Source organism: Xenopus tropicalis, chromosome 5 (assembly GCF_000004195.4).
Source record: "Xenopus tropicalis strain Nigerian chromosome 5, UCB_Xtro_10.0, whole genome shotgun sequence".
Classification (NCBI taxonomy): domain Eukaryota; kingdom Metazoa; phylum Chordata; class Amphibia; order Anura; family Pipidae; genus Xenopus; species Xenopus tropicalis.
Window position 1 is genome coordinate 142696976 of NC_030681.2, and position 18396 is coordinate 142715371.

Here is an 18396-nt window from a genome sequence, read left to right on the forward strand (position 1 = left end):
TTGTTCATGGCAAGTATTGACACCCGTATCGCCATTGACTGAATTTTTTGCAAAAAAAAAACAAAAAATTGTCCCCTGTGTAAAAAAAAAAAAATTGTTGCGCGTCTAAAAAAAAAATATTTTTTTGATGCGCAACATTTTTGCTGTTTTGCGAATCTTTTCAAAGATTCCCAGGCCGTGAATCCATGCCTACCGAATTATTTCACCAATCACTAAATATCAGTATTTCAAAGGTTTACCTTCTGTAATGTCTATCTAATAAGCTGTCCATGCTAGCTCTGTATGAGTAAGGGCCTTCCCTCAACTGCTCACCCCCTGAACCTTCTGCAAGAATTCTGACCAATAAATGAACTCTGATATGGTGGGATCACCATTTGAATGCATCATGAAGGGATCACAGCAGAACCCCTTAAAAATCCCTTAGGGGCCCAGAAAAAGATGGTGTAAAATCCAGGAAAATGTATTGGTGGGACCATAAAAATAAATAAGTGTGAAATCAGGAAAAACTTTAAATCAGGGAACGTAAAATTAAGATTTCAGTGTAATTGAGACTACAAAGATTGGTTTATATAGGTTACAGAACTAATGTGAGTAAATACTTAAAGGGGACTTGTCACCCTCAGAAAAAAACTCCAAATTCTTTTCTATCATGCTAGTCGAGCAAAGTAAACCTTATTTACACCATACAGATAGTATAAATCTTGTTGCCTTCAGTCTTGGAACTATTCAATCACAGCAAGCAGGCAGCTGCCATTTTGTGGACACTGTTAGTAAGGCAAGCTTTCTATCACACCAAAATCTTGTTGGAGGACCCGATGCCCATGCCCATGCACTGGTTACATAATTAGGTGATGGGGAGGGAGGGGAAAAGTGTGAAGTGCAGTGACATCTAGGAAGTGCTGAATGGAAAGCTAAAGGTATTGTCTGCCCCGCCTCTATGCCTAAGGCATAGAGGCGGGGCAGGCAATATATGATTGACAGCTGGGATTTTAAAATGTCTTTACAAAGGGTATGGATGTGTTATTTAAAAAAATGAATTTGGGTTTCATGTTTAACTTGGAAAGGACTTTTATTATTCAGCTTTTTATGTCTGGGTGACAGATCCACTTTAAAGCAAGCCTTGAAATGACTATTATTTACCCCAAATAAGTGACATACTTTTTGAGAATACTGGGCATGGTGTTTAAAAAGTAGTACAGGTATGGGATCCGTTATCCAGAAAGCTCCAAATTACGGAAAGCCTGTCTCCCATAGACTCCATATTAACCAAATAAGTCAGATTTTTAAAAATTATTTTATTTTTTTCTGTAATAATAAAACAGTACCTTGTACTTGATCCCAACTAAGATATAATTACCCCTTATTGGGGGCAGAACAGCCCTATTGGGTTTATTTCATGGTTAAATGATCCCCTTTTCTCTGTAATAATAAAACAGTACCTGTACTTGATCCCAACTAAGATATAATTACCCCTTATTGGGGGCAGAACAGCCCTATTGGGTTTATTTAATGGTTAAATGATTCCCTTTTCTCTGTAATAATAAAACAGTACCTGTACTTGATCCCAACTAAGATATAATTACCCCTTATTGGGGGCAGAACAGCCCTATTGGGTTTATTTAATGGTTAAATGATTCCCTTTTTTCTGTAATAATAAAACAGTACCTGTACTTGATCCCAACTAAGATATAATTACCCCTTATTGGGGGCAGAACAGCCCTATTGGGTTTATTTAATGGTTAAATGATTCCCTTTTCTCTGTAATAATAAAACAGTACCTGTACTTGATCCCAACTAAGATATAATTACCCCTTATTGGGGGCAGAACAGCCCTATTGGGTTTATTTCATGGTTAAATGATTCCCTTTTCTCTGTAATAATAAAACAGTACATGTACTTGATCCCAACTAAGATATAATTACCCCTTATTGGGGGCAGAACAGCCCTATTGGGTTTATTTAATGGTTAAATGATTCCCTTTTCTCTGTAATAATTAAACAGTACAACCTTACCTGGTATAACCACAGCTGGCAAGCATTCTGGGTAATACCTGTATAACGTTCCTTTATTCTTTTATACAAATGTCATTTAAAAAGTATATTATACACTTTTTTTAAGTATTAAAATTGTAAAAGAAAGAACAATATGCTTAAAAATATGTTTCATTGATTCTTGAATAATATTATAGCTAAAATCAAATGAATAAAAATTCAAAATCTTGTTTGTTCTGGGGTCTTTTTTTTAATCTGATCAATAAAATTTTTCGGCAAAGTGGGACATTTGATTCGCTCATCACTATTTATATCCCCCCAGAGATAGGAATTTAACAATAATAGCAATACCCTGTGCCACACCTCTCACATCTCTGGTCATGCCCATTCCCACACCTTGGGGGAGATATACTAATCCATGAATGGACCGAAAGTGTCCGAATGCGTTTTTTTGGTAACGATTGGTATTTTCTTTTTAACCGCCGTTGCGACTTTTTTTATATTTTCCGCAACTTTTTCGTCGCTGTCGTGAAAAAATCGGATTGGTTTTTCTGCCGTTTACTATCGTTCAATATGAAAAAATCACGACGGCGACGAAAAAGTTGCGCAAAATACGATAAAGTCGCGACGATGACGAAAAAGTTGCCACAAAAACGAAAAATTGTGATGGCGATGAAAAATTCGCAAAATTTTTGTTTCCAATATGATTTTTTCCCTTTCGGGATTCGGATTCATGGATTAGTAAATCTGCCCCCTTGTGTTTTTACCCTTTCTCCTGGTAGAGTGTAAGCTCTTTTGGGCAGGGCTCTCTTCACCTCTTGTATCGGTTATTGATTGCTTTATATGTTACTCTGTATGTCTCCTTGTAGATTGTAAGCTCTTTTGGGCAGGGCCCTCTTCCCCTCTTGTATCGGTTATTGATTGCTTTATATGTTACTCTGTATGTCTCCTTGTAGATTGTAAGCTCTTTTGGGCAGGGCCCTCTTCCCCTCTTGTATTGGTTATTGGTTGCTTTATATGTTACTCTGTGTGTCTCCTTGTAGATTGTAAGCTCTTTTGGGCAGGGCCCTCTTCCCCTCTTGTATCGGTTATTGGTTGCTTTATATGTTACTCTGTATGTCTCCTTGTAGATTGTAAGCTCTTTTGGGCAGGGCTCTCTTCCCCTCTTGTATCGGTTATTGGTTGCTTTATATGTTACTCTGTATGTCTCCTTGTAGATTGTAAGCTCTTTTGGGCAGGGCTCTCTTCCCCTCTTGTATCGGTTATTGGTTGCTTTATATGTTACTCTGTATGTCTCCTTGTAGATTGTAAGCTCTTTTGGGCAGGGCCCTCTTCACCTCTTGTATCGGTTACTGATTGCTTTATATGTTACTCTGTATGTCTCCTTGTAGATTGTAAGCTCTTTTGGGCAGGGCTCTCTTCACCTCTTGTATCGGTTATTGGTTGCTTTATATGTTACTCTGTATGTCTCCTTGTAGATTGTAAGCTCTTTTGGGCAGGGCTCTCTTCCCCTCTTGTATCGGTTATTGATTGCTTTATATGTTACTCTGTATGTCTCCTTGTAGATTGTAAGCTCTTTTGGGCAGGGCTCTCTTCCCCTCTTGTATCGGTTATTGGTTGCTTTATATGTTACTCTGTATGTCTCCTTGTAGATTGTAAGCTCTTTTGGGCAGGGCCCTCTTCACCTCTTGTATCGGTTATTGATTGCTTTATATGTTACTCTGTATGTCTCCTTGTAGATTGTAAGCTCTTTTGGGCAGGGCTCTCTTCCCCTCTTGTATCGGTTATTGGTTGCTTTATATGTTACTCTGTATGTCTCCTTGTAGATTGTAAGCTCTTTTGGGCAGGGCTCTCTTCCCCTCTTGTATCGGTTATTGGTTGCTTTATATGTTACTCTGTATGTCTCCTTGTAGATAGTAAGCTCTTTTGGGCAGGGCTCTCTTCCCCTCTTGTATCGGTTATTGGTTGCTTTATATGTTACTCTGTATGTCTCCTTGTAGATAGTAAGCTCTTTTGGGCAGGGCTCTCTTCCCCTCTTGTATCGGTTATTGGTTGCTTTATATGTTACTCTGTATGTCTCCTTGTAGATAGTAAGCTCTTTTGGGCAGGGCTCTCTTCCCCTCTTGTATCGGTTATTGGTTGCTTTATATGTTACTCTGTATGTCTCCTTGTAGATTGTAAGCTCTTTTGGGCAGGGCTCTCTTCCCCTCTTGTATCGATTATTGATTGCTTTATATGTTACTCTGTATGTCTCCTTGTAGATTGTAAGCTCTTTTGGGCAGGGCTCTCTTCCCCTCTTGTATCGGTTATTGGTTGCTTTATATGTTACTCTGTATGTCTCCTTGTAGATTGTAAGCTCTTTTGGGCAGGGCCCTCTTCACCTCTTGTATCGGTTATTGATTGCTTTATATGTTACTCTGTATGTCTCCTTGTAGATTGTAAGCTCTTTTGGGCAGGGCTCTCTTCCCCTCTTGTATCGGTTATTGGTTGCTTTTTATGTTACTCTGTATGTCTCCTTGTAGATTGTAAGCTCTTTTGGGCAGGGCTCTCTTCCCCTCTTGTATCGGTTATTGGTTGCTTTATATGTTACTCTGTATGTCTCCTTGTAGATTGTAAGCTCTTTTGGGCAGGGCCCTCTTCACCTCTTGTATCGGTTATTGGTTGCTTTATATGTTACTCTGTATGTCTCCTTGTAGATTGTAAGCTCTTTTGGGCAGGGCTCTCTTCACCTCTTGTATTGGTTACTGATTGCTTTATATGTTACTCTGTATGTCTCCTTGTAGATTGTAAGCTCTTTTGGGCAGGGCTCCCTTCCCCTCTTGTATCAGTTATTGATTGCTTTATATGTTACTCTGTATGTCTCCTTGTAGAGTGTAAGCTCTTTTGGGCAGGGCTCTCTTCACCTCTTGTATCGGTTATTGGTTGCTTTATATGTTACTCTGTATGTCTCCTTGTAGATTGTAAGCTCTTTTGGGCAGGGCTCTCTTCCCCTCTTGTATCGGTTATTGGTTGCTTTATATGTTACTCTGTATGTCTCCTTGTAGATTGTAAGCTCTTTTGGGCAGGGCTCTCTTCCCCTCTTGTATCGGTTATTGGTTGCTTTATATGTTACTCTGTATGTCCAATGTATGAAACCCACTTATTGTACAGCGCTGCGGGATATGTTGGCGCTTTATAAATAAATGTTAATAATAATAATAAATCTGATGTCATTTGTATGTGTTTATGTTGCTTTCCCAGCAGTTCTAGAACTCGCCCGCATTATTCTATATTTCTGACACTTCTTCAGACGGACAGAATAACAAAGCGTTTACACGGAGATTGCGGAATGTGACAGGTAAGCCTACATTTGTGCAATAATCCTGCATGAAATGTATTACTGATACTGACATGAACACAAACATTGTCTCTGGATATGATAAAGTCACGCCCGAGATATTCTTGGATTTATTTTTTATTTTTTTTTTGCTCTACAAAAGGTTAATTAGGGGAAGGCTGAAGCATAACTACACACCATCTGTTCCACAGCTGCCGCTGATGAAGAGGGAGAAGTTTTACTTTCTAACACTTGAAAAAGTTACATTTAGTCCATCAGCTGATAGAAACGGCAAGCCCCTGCATCCAGAAACAGGTAGGGCCACATTTACAAAAAGGCGTGTGAACTCGACATGGTATAAATTTTCACAATAATGCTGCAATCATTCGAAAATCCCAAATTATTTGAGTTGAAAGCATTGCTAAAATTGTAAAAATTAGAATTTAAACAAATGTTTAATGTTTTATTTTTCCCAAACAGGAATTGCTCCAGCAGCCATTTTAGGAGCATTGGCGCTCATTCTTGGAAATCAATAATGTGTTTAAGTTTCACTTGAAACTGGGTGAAACTGAAAACAATGAGGGGATTAACTTGTCCTCGAAAATGTGTCAAGGACAGGCTGTCACTGACTATTCTATCCCTCTACTATTCTAAGCCTCCATAGGACTCAATGGTACTCGACAGATCAAACCTGTTGAATTAATAAATCACAAATTATGTTCGGGGGAACAATGAAAAAATCGAGTTCTGGTGAAAACCCATTCATAAATCTTTAAATTATCTAAAAATACGAAAAAATCCAACTTTATCTCAAAATTGCTTAGTAAATGTGCCCCATAGTGTTATATGTAGTGATGGGCAAAATGTTTCACCAGGCATGGATTCGACAAGAGAATAGCCGCGGACGACAAAAGAATAGCCTTGCAACAAAAAAATAGCCGTGGGCAACAAAAAAATAGCCATGGGTGACAAAAAAATAGCCGGGGGCGACAAAAAAATAGCCGGGGGCGACAAAAAAATAGCCAGGGTCGACAATGTTTTTTGACGTGCGACATTTTCGCCGTTTCGCAAATCTTTTGAAAGATTCGCTAATTTTTCTGCAGAGTGAAACAGGACAGATTTGCTCATCACTAGTTATATGTACAAAGGAAAGGTTCCTCCACAGGGCAAAGCAAACCATAATATACATACTGTAGGTATATTTTAGAGGAGTAACAATAGAGGGAGCAGACACTGTGGCCGCAGGGGGGGACAGTCAGTAAGGAACAAGGATCCCCAATTAGATTTAATTTTTTTCAAGATTTATGAACTCCAATTTATTTGTCATGACCTGGACCTCGACATTGTAAGAAGTGTTCCCGTGCAGTCATTGGGCACGGCCTTTATTAGCCTGCTGTATTTTTTCCACTCATGGTTTATTCTAGGAATTCCTTTCTGTGCTTATTTGACGTAGAGAACAGAGATCCCAGATGTTCCAGACTAAAGATCAGCTTAATTCATTTAGGGAGTCATTTATCTTTTTACCATAATCTGACTCAAGCTTAGTTTGATCATTAACACAAAGGGACTATTTATAAAAGTCAAAATTGGAGAATATTGTTTAGATTTTTTCCCCCTATATTATTACTCGACCTTGGAAGACTCATCAGTAGGTGCACAGTTTTAAATTAAAATGAGCACTCGTTAAAATTCTCTATACAAAGCACCTGCACACAGGTGCAGGGCATACCGGGGCTTCTGCTTCAGGGGCCCCTGCACCCCGCAATGATGTTCCCCCACAGGGGCACCCAAACCCCTCCAACCTCCTCCTCCGAGTGTGCCTAAATGAAACATACCTGCAGCACGTTATGGGGAGACCAGCAGATCAATGGAGCGCCCTGTAGGCATCGGGTCTGGGCCGCCGTGGCCCGCCGGGTTTTATCCAGGTTTTTTTTTACCAAGGGCACACATACATGTGAGGGCACATCAGCCAATGAATGCAGGGCCGGATTTGTGATTGGGGCACCCCGAGGCCGCCCCCTATGGCTGCCCGCCCACCCCGATCGCGCATGCGCACCCCCCCTCTCACCCCCCCCTTGCGCATGCGCATCACGACTCATACAGAGCATTGGGGAGAGGACGCGCTAAAGTTTATGTGCGTCCTCTCCCAATTGCTCCATATGTGGGAAAAATTTTCTGGTCTGCCACCCTAGGCCACAAATCCAGGCCTGAATGAATGGACAAAGTTCTGCCTTTTACTCCCACACTACTTCCTGTGACAGTTAGAGCTGCGTTATTTCCTGTCAGCTGATCTCTGAGGGAACACACAGCCCATCACTAAATGGCGGCTCCAGGGAAAGGATGTAAAAGGGCAATATTTACTGATATATATATTTCAGTTTAGCGAGATTCTTTAATAGGTCACTTAATATGCTATAAACTATCTGTTGGTTACGTATTCATTCTGGGGGTATATAGGGCCGGACTTGTGATTGGGGCGCCCCGAGGCCACACCCAATGGCCGCCCGCCTCGATTGCGCATGCAACTCATCACAACTCATACGGAGCATTGGGGAGAGGACGCACTACAGTTTATGCGCATACTCTCCCCATTGCTCTGCATGCAGGCAAAATTTTCTGGTGGGACAGGGCGCCATGCCACCCCTAAATTTCTGCCGCCCTAGGCCCAGGCCTTTGTGGCCTCGCCACAAATCCGGGCCTGGGGGTATAGTTTCTCTTGAGCCACCTTTTCCATAGCAAGAACAATTTGTGCCCAAATTTTTATTACTTCCCTTCTATGAACCCTACGCTAAATACATATTTTTCTAAGCTCCTTAGCTTGTTACCGTTTGTTACTACAATGCCTTTAACAGCAATCAATATGAGTTAAGAAGCATTGATCCCCCGTAGTGTATAAAAAAAAATAAAATAAATAAATGTCTGTTCAAATCAAGTAGAAACCTTGTAGATACCTGTAGATACCATCCATTTTACTTCCAACTTTCATGCTTGTGACTGGGTTCTTGTTTGGGGCATATGACCCTGTAATAAAATACAGCAAAGGAAGTTGGCAATGTAGTAAATGGATTAAAGGAAAAAAAGTGAAAGAGATAACATAAAACAGAAGAGGAGGAACCAGAATATAATTCCCACACAAAGTCCTGACGCAGAATGACGTATATATATATATATTCTCCCCAGCCACAAGCACGGCCCATAATGCTGTAAGATTACTCATTGAGACATCATAATTTCAAAGGAATGATCATTGCATAAGAAACGGAGCTGTTTGAATATAGCAGCAAGATGAGTAACATGTTATATCAGATTACAGTTGGTGCTATAGAGTGAAACAAGTACATTGATATGTCCCTGTAGTATAATCAGTGTCTGAGAAGATCGATAGTTATAAAAGGGTAATAGTACAAAAAGGGGTAATATAATAAACAGTGAACAATAAGCAGGGGATTCATTTCAATTTTGCTTGTCTTAGAGTGAAAAATGGGATCTTGTGATTATCCGGTGTAGGTAGAGATCCAGAAGGGCTGAACTGTAGAAGTTTCCACTTCCTGCTAAATGGTAATGGTTGCTGTATAGTCATTTTTAACTCTTACATGGAAAGGGAAGCTATTTTAACCATAAAGTGTGTTCCTTCTATGAATGTTATGGGCATAATCAGTTTTTTATAACTACTGGCAAAGATAGAGGACTTCGCCAAGTTGGGAGTTGGAGCCATAGTGATGCTTAGTCTTTCTCAGTGAAACATAATAGAATGAATAAAGTCCATCAAGTTCAGTCTTTATTAAACTCCCAACAAGCTTGTCTGGAGGAGATTAAACAAAACCCCTAGTATGCCAGTTGCTCAGGTTCAAATTCATTGCAGCTACCTATCAAGCTCGGAGCTATTACTCCTGAATGACCTACTTCTTCTCTTAATCTATACGAGTTATTAACCAATCATACTTGCAGTTTCTGAAGACAAAAAGTTTGGTTCATTGATTACTCGTACTAATTTCTATCTGGAGTATGTTTGGGGGGCTTTTTATGTAGTCATCTATATTAATACTTTCTTTATTAAGTAATATTGTACAGGTATCAGACCTCTTATCCAGAAACCCATTATCCAGAAAGTTCCGAATTACGGAAAGGCCATCTCTCTTAGACTCCATTTTAATCAAATATTTCACATTTTAAAAATGATTTCCCTTTTCTCTAATAATAAAACCATAACTTGTACTTGATTCCAACTAAGATATAATTACCCCTTATTGGGGGCAGAACAGCCCTATTGGGTTTATTTCATGGTTAAATTATTCCCTTTTCCCTGTAATAATAAAACAGTACCTGTACTTGATCCCAACTAAGATATAATTACCCCTTATTGGGGGCAGAACAGCCCTATTGGGTTTATTTAATGGTTAAATGATTCCCTTTTCCCTGTAATAATAAAACAGTACCTGTACTTGATCCCAACTAAGATATAATTACCCCTTATTGGGGCAGAACAGCCCTATTGGGTTTATTTCATGGTTAAATGATTCCCTTTTCCCTGTAATAATAAAACAGTACCTGTACTTGATCCCAACTAAGATATAATTACCCCTTATTGGGGCAGAACAGCCCTATTGGGTTTATTTAATGGTTAAATGATTCCCTTTTCTCTGTAATAATAAAACAGTACCTGTTCTTGATCCCAACTAAGATATAATTACTCCTTATTGGGGCAGAACAGTCCTATTGGGTTTATTTAATGGTTAAATGATTCCCTTTTCTCTGTAATAATAAAACAGTACCTGTACTTGATCCCAACTAAGATATAATTACCCCTTATTGGGGCAGAACAGCCCTATTGGGTTCATTTAATGGTTAAATGATTCCCTTTTCTCTGTAATAATAAAACAGTACCTGTACTTGATCCCAACTAAGATATAATTACTCCTTATTGGGGCAGAACAGTCCTATTGGGTTTATTTAATGGTTAAATGATTCCCTTTTCTCTGTAATAATAAAACAGTACCTGTACTTGTTCCCAACTAAGATATAATTACCCCTTATTGGGGGCAGAACAGCCCTATTGGGTTTATTTAATGGTTAAATGATCCCCTTTTCTCTGTAATAATTAAACAGTACCTGTACTTGATCCCAACTAAGATATAATTACCCCTTATTGGGGGCAGAACAGCCCTATTGGGTTTATTTAATGGTTAAATGATTCCCTTTTCTCTGTAATAATAAAACAGTACCTGTACTTGATCCCAACTAAGATATAATTACCCCTTATTGGGGGCAGAACAGCCCTATTGGGTTTATTTCATGGTTAAATGATTCCCTTTTCTCTGTAATAATAAAACAGTACCTGTACTTGATCCCAACTAAGATATAATTACCCCTTATTGGGGGCAGAACAGCCCTATTGGGTTTATTTCATGGTTAAATGATTCCCTTTTCTCTGTAATAATAAAACAGTACCTGTACTTGATCCCAACTAAGATATAATTACCCCTTATTGGTAGCAAAACAATCCTATTGGGTTTATTGAATGTTGAAACGATTTTAGTAGCCTTAAGGCAGGAAAGATCCCTTATCTGGAAAACCCCAGGTCCCGAGCTTTCTGGATAATGGGTCCCATACCTGTAGCTTTATTTAAAGTAGTAGTTATAAGGTGGAAAGGAAGTTGCTGAAAAATGCTAGGAGTCAAAGATAAAGACATGATAGGTCCATTTCATACTTCTTACAAGCACTGGGTTGTTACGTCAGAAGTCAATGGCAATGTACAGGGAAAGGATGTTCTCAATGGAACCCTCCAGCTACATACCTCACCAGCCTGCAAAGACTGACCTGCAAAGGGCCTTGATTCCTATTGTTTCACCATTGCTACAATTGACATCTGGGTACCGTTGGGGAAAATGATGGTATTCAATGGAACACAAAAAAACTTAGCAACATCTAATCAATGATCTGCGTACAGTGCCGGCCATACCACAATAAATATTATTATATATGATGCTTTGCAAGGTTTTACAGACCTTTCGGGACCCAGAAAGACTTGACAAGAATAGATTTCTCCAGAAACATGCCCCGGGGCCAGATCTATTATAAGATCATAGAAATGGAAAAAAAAAAAAACACACACATCTTTTTAATTCTTCGGGAAAACACTTTGAACACATTGAAGTGAAGTGTACAAACTCCATTTGGAATGTTCATTTTACGACACGCAGGCCACATGTTTTTATAACACCCTACAAACCTCTTTGCCAAACAGTTCGGTTGCCATAGAGAATTAATCCCTTAATGACAATGTGAGCCCGAGAGTTCTAAATCAGTTCCCCTTGTACCTTTTCCGTAAGACGACCCCCTCCAACATAATCATTTCAACTTTGCACTTTTTTTTTGTAAAAAGGCAATACCGAATGCAGTAGAGTCTGTATAAATATGTTATATATATATACCGTTATCCATATTTCCACTGTAATATTACCTGTGGAGCTATGGGCCATGTTTCAGAAGCAATTTAAAAGAAAATTACCAGTTGACTTTGGATTTTACCGTAGACGTATAAAGCATAACTGCTTTAATTTTCTGATTACTAAAACTTTTCCATCTGGGGCTACTACTGGGTAAAGCCGTCTGAAATGGTATATAAACCATGATGAATGTTATTCTCCCAAACTACAGGTATAAAAAAATCGCAATGCAGTCATTTAAATCCCGATTCAACAGAAGTTCGCCGGACTATTTGTCGGTCAAATCTGCTCATTAAGAAAAACGCAAGAACAACTTTCGATTTTATTAGAATAAACAGCCACTTAAACAAATAAGTTGTTTTTTTTTAAGTCGGGGAAGGAAATACACGAGCGAAATTCGAGTGAAATGACTAAATGTAAAGGCAAATAGCCGACTTCCTTATGGTAGCACCACAACTGAGCGCTGAAGGGTATAAACACACAGATCGGGGGGTGTTGGGAATTAGTAGCTGTAGTTCAACCTGTGCCAGATCTGATTTATGTTGATCCAGAGAAAGAAAAACAAATACGCACTGAGGTCATTTCCAATTTGCCCTTCAAGAGCAAATATCCTTCCTGACTCTCTTAATCAGCATCTTATGTGAGAGTAAAGTCATTGTCATAACCCTGTACACATGGTTCTGAGCTAAAATGTGCCTTTAATAATCCACTGCCCTTTCTTACTATCCGAGGTTACATTCGTGTGTACTTTAACTTGCTATTATATGTTTATACATACACAGTAGGGATGTAGCGAACATCGTCAAAAATGTTCGCGAACCCGTTCGCGGACTTTCGCCAAAACTCGCGAATATTCGCGAACTTTGCGAACCCCATAGACTTCAATGGGAAGGCGAACATTAAAACCTAGAAAAGCCATTTCTGGCCAGAAAACTGATTTTAAAGTTGTTTAAAGGGTGCCACGACCTGGACAGGGGCATGCAGGAGGGGGATCAAGGGCAAAAATTTCTCTGAAAAATACTTTGTAAAAAAAACGCAAAAAAAAAAACGCAAAAAAAAAAACGCCAAAAAATAACGCCAAAAAAAAAACGCAAGCTATTCCTATGTATACGCAAAGGCGAAAAACTGAACCGAAAAAACGCGGTGGAAAAAACCGAGGCAAAAAAACGCGGAGCAAAAAAAACGCGGCGAATCCAAAATGGCGAACATCGCCAAAAGTTCGCAAATTTGCGGACTTGCGAACACGAATTAGTTCGCCGGCGAACAGTTCGATACATCTCTAATACACAGCAATAGCATGCTTGAAGTGCAGGCCACATTATGTTTGTTGCAAAACTTTTTTGTCACCCGCGTCTTTCTTTCTGTCGCCTTTTTATGAAATGACCGTGCCCAATTTGATGCGACGCAACATTTTTTTGACACACAACAAATTTTTCTGCAGTGAATTTTCGCTGAAGTTCCACTTTTTGCGGAACTTCAGCGAAAATTCACTACAGAAAAATTTGTTGTGTGTCAAAAAAATGTTGCGTCGCATAAAATTGGGCGCCAACTGCGAAATGCGGATGTTTGCTGCAAATCCATGCCTGTCGAAAAAAATCCTTTATGACTATTTTTGAGATCTATCAATTGCCAAAATCTTGAACATTTGAATGAAAAATTTAGACTAGTAACACCTGACCAACGTCTGTAGAAATAAATGGGAGGCGTACCTTTAGCATTCAAGCTGTTTTATTTTTTTAAGTTTTTGTAAACGGTCACATTTTTGAAAACGAATGGAACAAATCAATTTTTGTTGTCGTATTTTTCTGCAACTTAACAAGAATTTAACATTAATTTTTCCAGTTTAAGTTTTTTTCTCAAAGATGCTATTGATCGAGAAAAAGACATCATGGAAAATAATCGCACTAACTTTTATTTTACAATTTTGAGGGGAATGTAGTAGGGACGCGCCCAATCCAGGATTTGGTTCGGTATTTGGCCAAGATTCGGCCTTTTTTTTAGCAGGATGCAGATTCAGCCGAATCCACGGTCCTGGCCAAACCGAATCCGAATCTGAAACTCACGTGACTTTTTGTCACCTAAACACGGAAGTTGAACATTTTTGAGCAAGCGGTGACATTTAACTCTTTCAAAACCTAATTAGCATACCTGTACTCTGTTCTGAATATACATGAAAATTCTCGGACCCCTGAATTGGGGACATTTCCTCACATAATGGAGATTAATAATTTACTCACAGCTGCATTAAAGGCATGGTGCACTTTTAAGTTAACTTTTAGTATGTTATAGAATGGCCAATTCTAAGCAACTTTCCAACAGGTCTTCATTATTTATTTTTGTTTTTTAATTACTTGCCTTCTTTTTCCATCTTTCAAATGGGGGTCACTGACCCTCGCAGCCAAAAACTTTTGCTTTGTGTTATTGTTGCATTATATGATTTATTTTTGTATTGAGGTTCTCTCCTTTTCATATTCCAGTCTCTCATTATAATCATTCCCTGGTTGCTAAGGTAATTTGGACCCTAGCAACCAGGCAGCAGCTGAAAATCCAAACTGGAGAGCCACTAAACCAAACGTGAAATAATTAAAAAAACTACACAGAGTAAAAAATGAAGACCAATTGCAAACTCAGAATACTGGTCTCTACATCATACTAAAAGTTAACTCCAAGGTGAACAACCCATTTAAACATTCTAGCCAGCCCCAGTACTTGCTGCTCAGTACTTTTTTTTTTTTACGTTTTGGGGTCAATTTTGTACCTACTTACACTACCAATTTAAAAGTCAACTAAGTCAGATTTAAATTCACGGTAAGGTGTTGATGGCTGCAAGCACCGAGACCTGCACTGTTTTTTTCCCATATTGTATGGTTTAATTTATCTAGATTTTTTTTTTTCTTCAGTAAATTTAGCCCAGAATTTCTAATTTTGTAAAATCATCATTCAGATGGAATAATAAATTCCCTGGTTGAAAACTGAATACGGTGTGAGTTGGCTGATGTAGGACATGGCCAATGGTTCCACACAGGCCTCCTATGGGATACCATCAATGACAAAAATAACCAGATCAGCTCATTCTGACCTATCGAGCTACGGTGGCCAAATTAAACAAAAATCTACTGGTTTGGATTCTTGGTCAAGCAAGTCAGCCTTAGGGGCACATTTACTAACCCACGAACGGGCCGAATGCGTCCGATTGCGTTTTTTTCATAATGATCGGTATTTTGCGATTTTTCGGAAAATTGACGCGCCTTTTTCGTAGCCATTCCGAAAGTTGCGCAAAATGTTGCAATTTTTTTCAAAGCGTTAAAACTTGCGCTAAAAGTCGCACCTTTTAAGTTTTAACGCTACGAAAAAAATCGCCAGATTTTGCGCAACTTTCGGAATGGCTACGAAAAAGTCGAGTTTTTTCGCGCAAGTCGTAATGGCTACGAAAAAGTCGCGACAATTTCCGAAAAGTCGTAAAGGCGCCGAAAAAATCGCAAAAAATACGAAAAAGTCGCAAAATGTTCATTTTCCAATTGGAATTTTTCCATTTCGGATTTGGATTCGTGGGTTAGTAAATGTGCCCCTTAGTGTATGTTGCAAGCTTTATTATAATGACTTTCAATCTCGTGGACCTTCTTACTATCGATAAAGGAAGGCCACTAGTAGTGATGAGTGAATTTTTTCGGCAGGCATGGATTCGCAGTGAATTTCCGCATTTTGCCATTGGCGAATTGTTTTGCGTTGCGCGTAATTTTTTTTGTCGCACGTCAAATTGGGCGTGGTCGCATCAAATCGGGCATGGTCACGTCACAAAAAGGACATGACCGTGTCAAATTGGGCGCGGTCACATTAAAATAAAGGTGCGGTCCCATCAAAATTGGATGCGGTCACGTCAGAAAAGCACAGGCAACAAAAAAATAGACGCAGACGACAAAAAAAGTGTGAGCGACAAAAAAAAAACGCATGACAAATGCGTTTCGTTAATTTTTCGCCGTTTAGCAAATTTTCTTGCCGTTTCGCGAATCTTATGGCGAAGAGAAACAGGACAGATTTGCTCATCACTACCCACTAGTCTTGGAAGCCGGATTGTACCATTGTATCTACTTGTCTCCAACTGAAATGCTGTCAAAACAGCTGCCTGTGTATTCCCTTAATGTTTGGCGTGTTTGGAGACATATGCTGAGAAATGAATCCCGACACGGAGCATTTCCCTCAAATACACCAATTATTTAACATATTTAAACAATATGCCATGGACTGTAGATCTGATGCTCTGGTACCAACACAACATCCTCCGTGATCTCATTAAGCTCATGTGCTTTATTATATCACATATTAATACTGTTATTCCGCATAGGCTCGTCTTCAAACAACTCTGTATCAAAGGCTAAGACGTGTTTCATTTACTGGGGAACTGTAGACATCTTTCTGCTATTTGTTAAAAGTGTAAGGCTATTAACATGGTCTCTATAGTAACAAGTGAAGCAATTGCCAGTTTCTCTGCTTGCTGAGTTTCATCCATGCAGAGAAATATATTAATTAGGTGAGATATGAACGCAAGACAAAAATGTCAGTCCGGGGAGGAACATGAGAATCCAATAATATCAATGAGAGTGCTAGAATACAAAATATAGTTGAATAATAATAACCCTATAGTTAATATTAAAAAAAACAAAAAAAACTGTCAATATAATGCTGGCATCATAATTATAATTGCTCACACTGTTGGTTTAAATATATAGATATAAGCATTATAAGTGGGTGAAATGAAGGTTTGCAAATATTCCAGGGCCTGAGGCCTAAGAGGCCCCAATAGACACTGATGATTTGGGTGCAAATTCCCAAAGAATTGAATCACTAGTTACAGTTAGTGATGATCTCATTTTTTTGCCAGGCATGGATTCGCAGCGAATTTTCGCATTTTGCCATTGGCGAATTGTTTTGCAAAACTTCAAAAAAACGCACAACAAAAACAAGACGTGGGTACGAAAAAGTCACATGACAAACGCATTTCACAGATTTTTCGCTGTTTCGTGAATTTTCCTGTCGTTTGACAAATTTTTCGGGACAGAATCACTCATCACTAGCTACAGTTCATCTTGACCTGAATTCCAATGCACTTGTGTCTATGGGCATTTGGAACCTGGTTCAGCATTTATACACCCTTCTATTGGATATAATTCAAGGGAATACTTACCACCTGGTCAATGAAGATATAATATAGAAGGCTTGTTATGTGCAGTAGTGCAGTTCCTCTTGCTCGTTTAATGGAGCTCGTTTGCTTGTTGGATGACACCAAGTAGGTGCAAGTGTATGGTGTGTATAGTGTTTAAAGGGCACTTATCACCCCTATATTGTTTCCCCCACCAATGGTGTGGGCTCATAGAGACTGCACTCCTTTCCAGTATGGGTAGCCCAGTGCTGGCAGGAGCAGTTTTTCAGCAGCATTTGGCCGAATCCATGCCTCTGGCTGAATCAAATCCAAATACTTAAAAATACGTGACTTTTGTCACATAAACACAGGTGGTGGTTTTAGGATTTGGTTCAGTATTCAGCTGAATCTTTCACAAAGGATTTGGGATTCGGTTGGATCCAAAAATATTAAATTAGGCGAAAATCTGGCGCAAAAAAAATTCAGCGCACGTCAAAATGGGTGCAGTTACGTCAAACTGGGCGCAACTGTGAAAAATGATGAAAAATTCATATTGTGCAGCTTCTTTGTTGCGCCTGACTTTTTTTTTTACACGACAGCGGCAGCTTTGCAAATAAGTCTGGCAATGGCAAAATGTGGAATTTTGCCGTGAATCCATGCCTGGCGAAAAATTTTGCTTATCACTAGTAATATCTAAGGATATTTGAAGTCACTGGTGTCTTCTATAACCACAAAGTAATAGGCTGAGCACTTTTATACTGGTGATTTCTAACATTCTTATATTTTAACACTGAAGCAGGGTTGGAATGGGCGGCTGGGACACCGGGAAAAATCCCAGTGGGCCCCGGCGGCTCAGACCCGACCCTTGCCGGTGCTCCCATGAATGACTGTTCCTCCCCTGACGCACACACGAGGGGTTAGGGGGGCTCATCTGGGGCCCCTGTGGGGGGGGTGCGGGGGATGTGGCTGGTACAGGGCCCCTGGGGTGGGAGCTCCGGTGGGCCCTGCACCCCCCCAGTCCGACCCTGCAATGAAGTGACATGAATTTTTACAATACACACGTTTAAATCATGACACAAGTGATCACTTAGCGCTGAATATAACTAATGCCATTACTGTAGGTATAAGGATACATTCTACGGGTTATTCATGGCTTTTGTGTTTTATAAGCAAACTAAATACCGATGTCTGCGTGCCCTTAAGCCCTTTTGAGTGAACACTAGTGGTTTCTGTGATACCTAGCTGGGTTTTGAGTTTATTCAGGCTTATTTTGAAAATTTTATAGGCATATAAGGGCTCATTTACTTGCACTAAGCTCAAAAATAGGTGTAGATTTGAGCCAATGAAAACACTATATATATACAGGTCTTGCATCTGCTTACTCTCATATACTGTATGCTAGAACGCTCTGATATGTCAGTTATAACTACATGACATGCAAGATTTTGAATATGTAAGGGAGCCCTCTAGCTAACACTTTCTATTACAGGTATGGGATCAGTTATC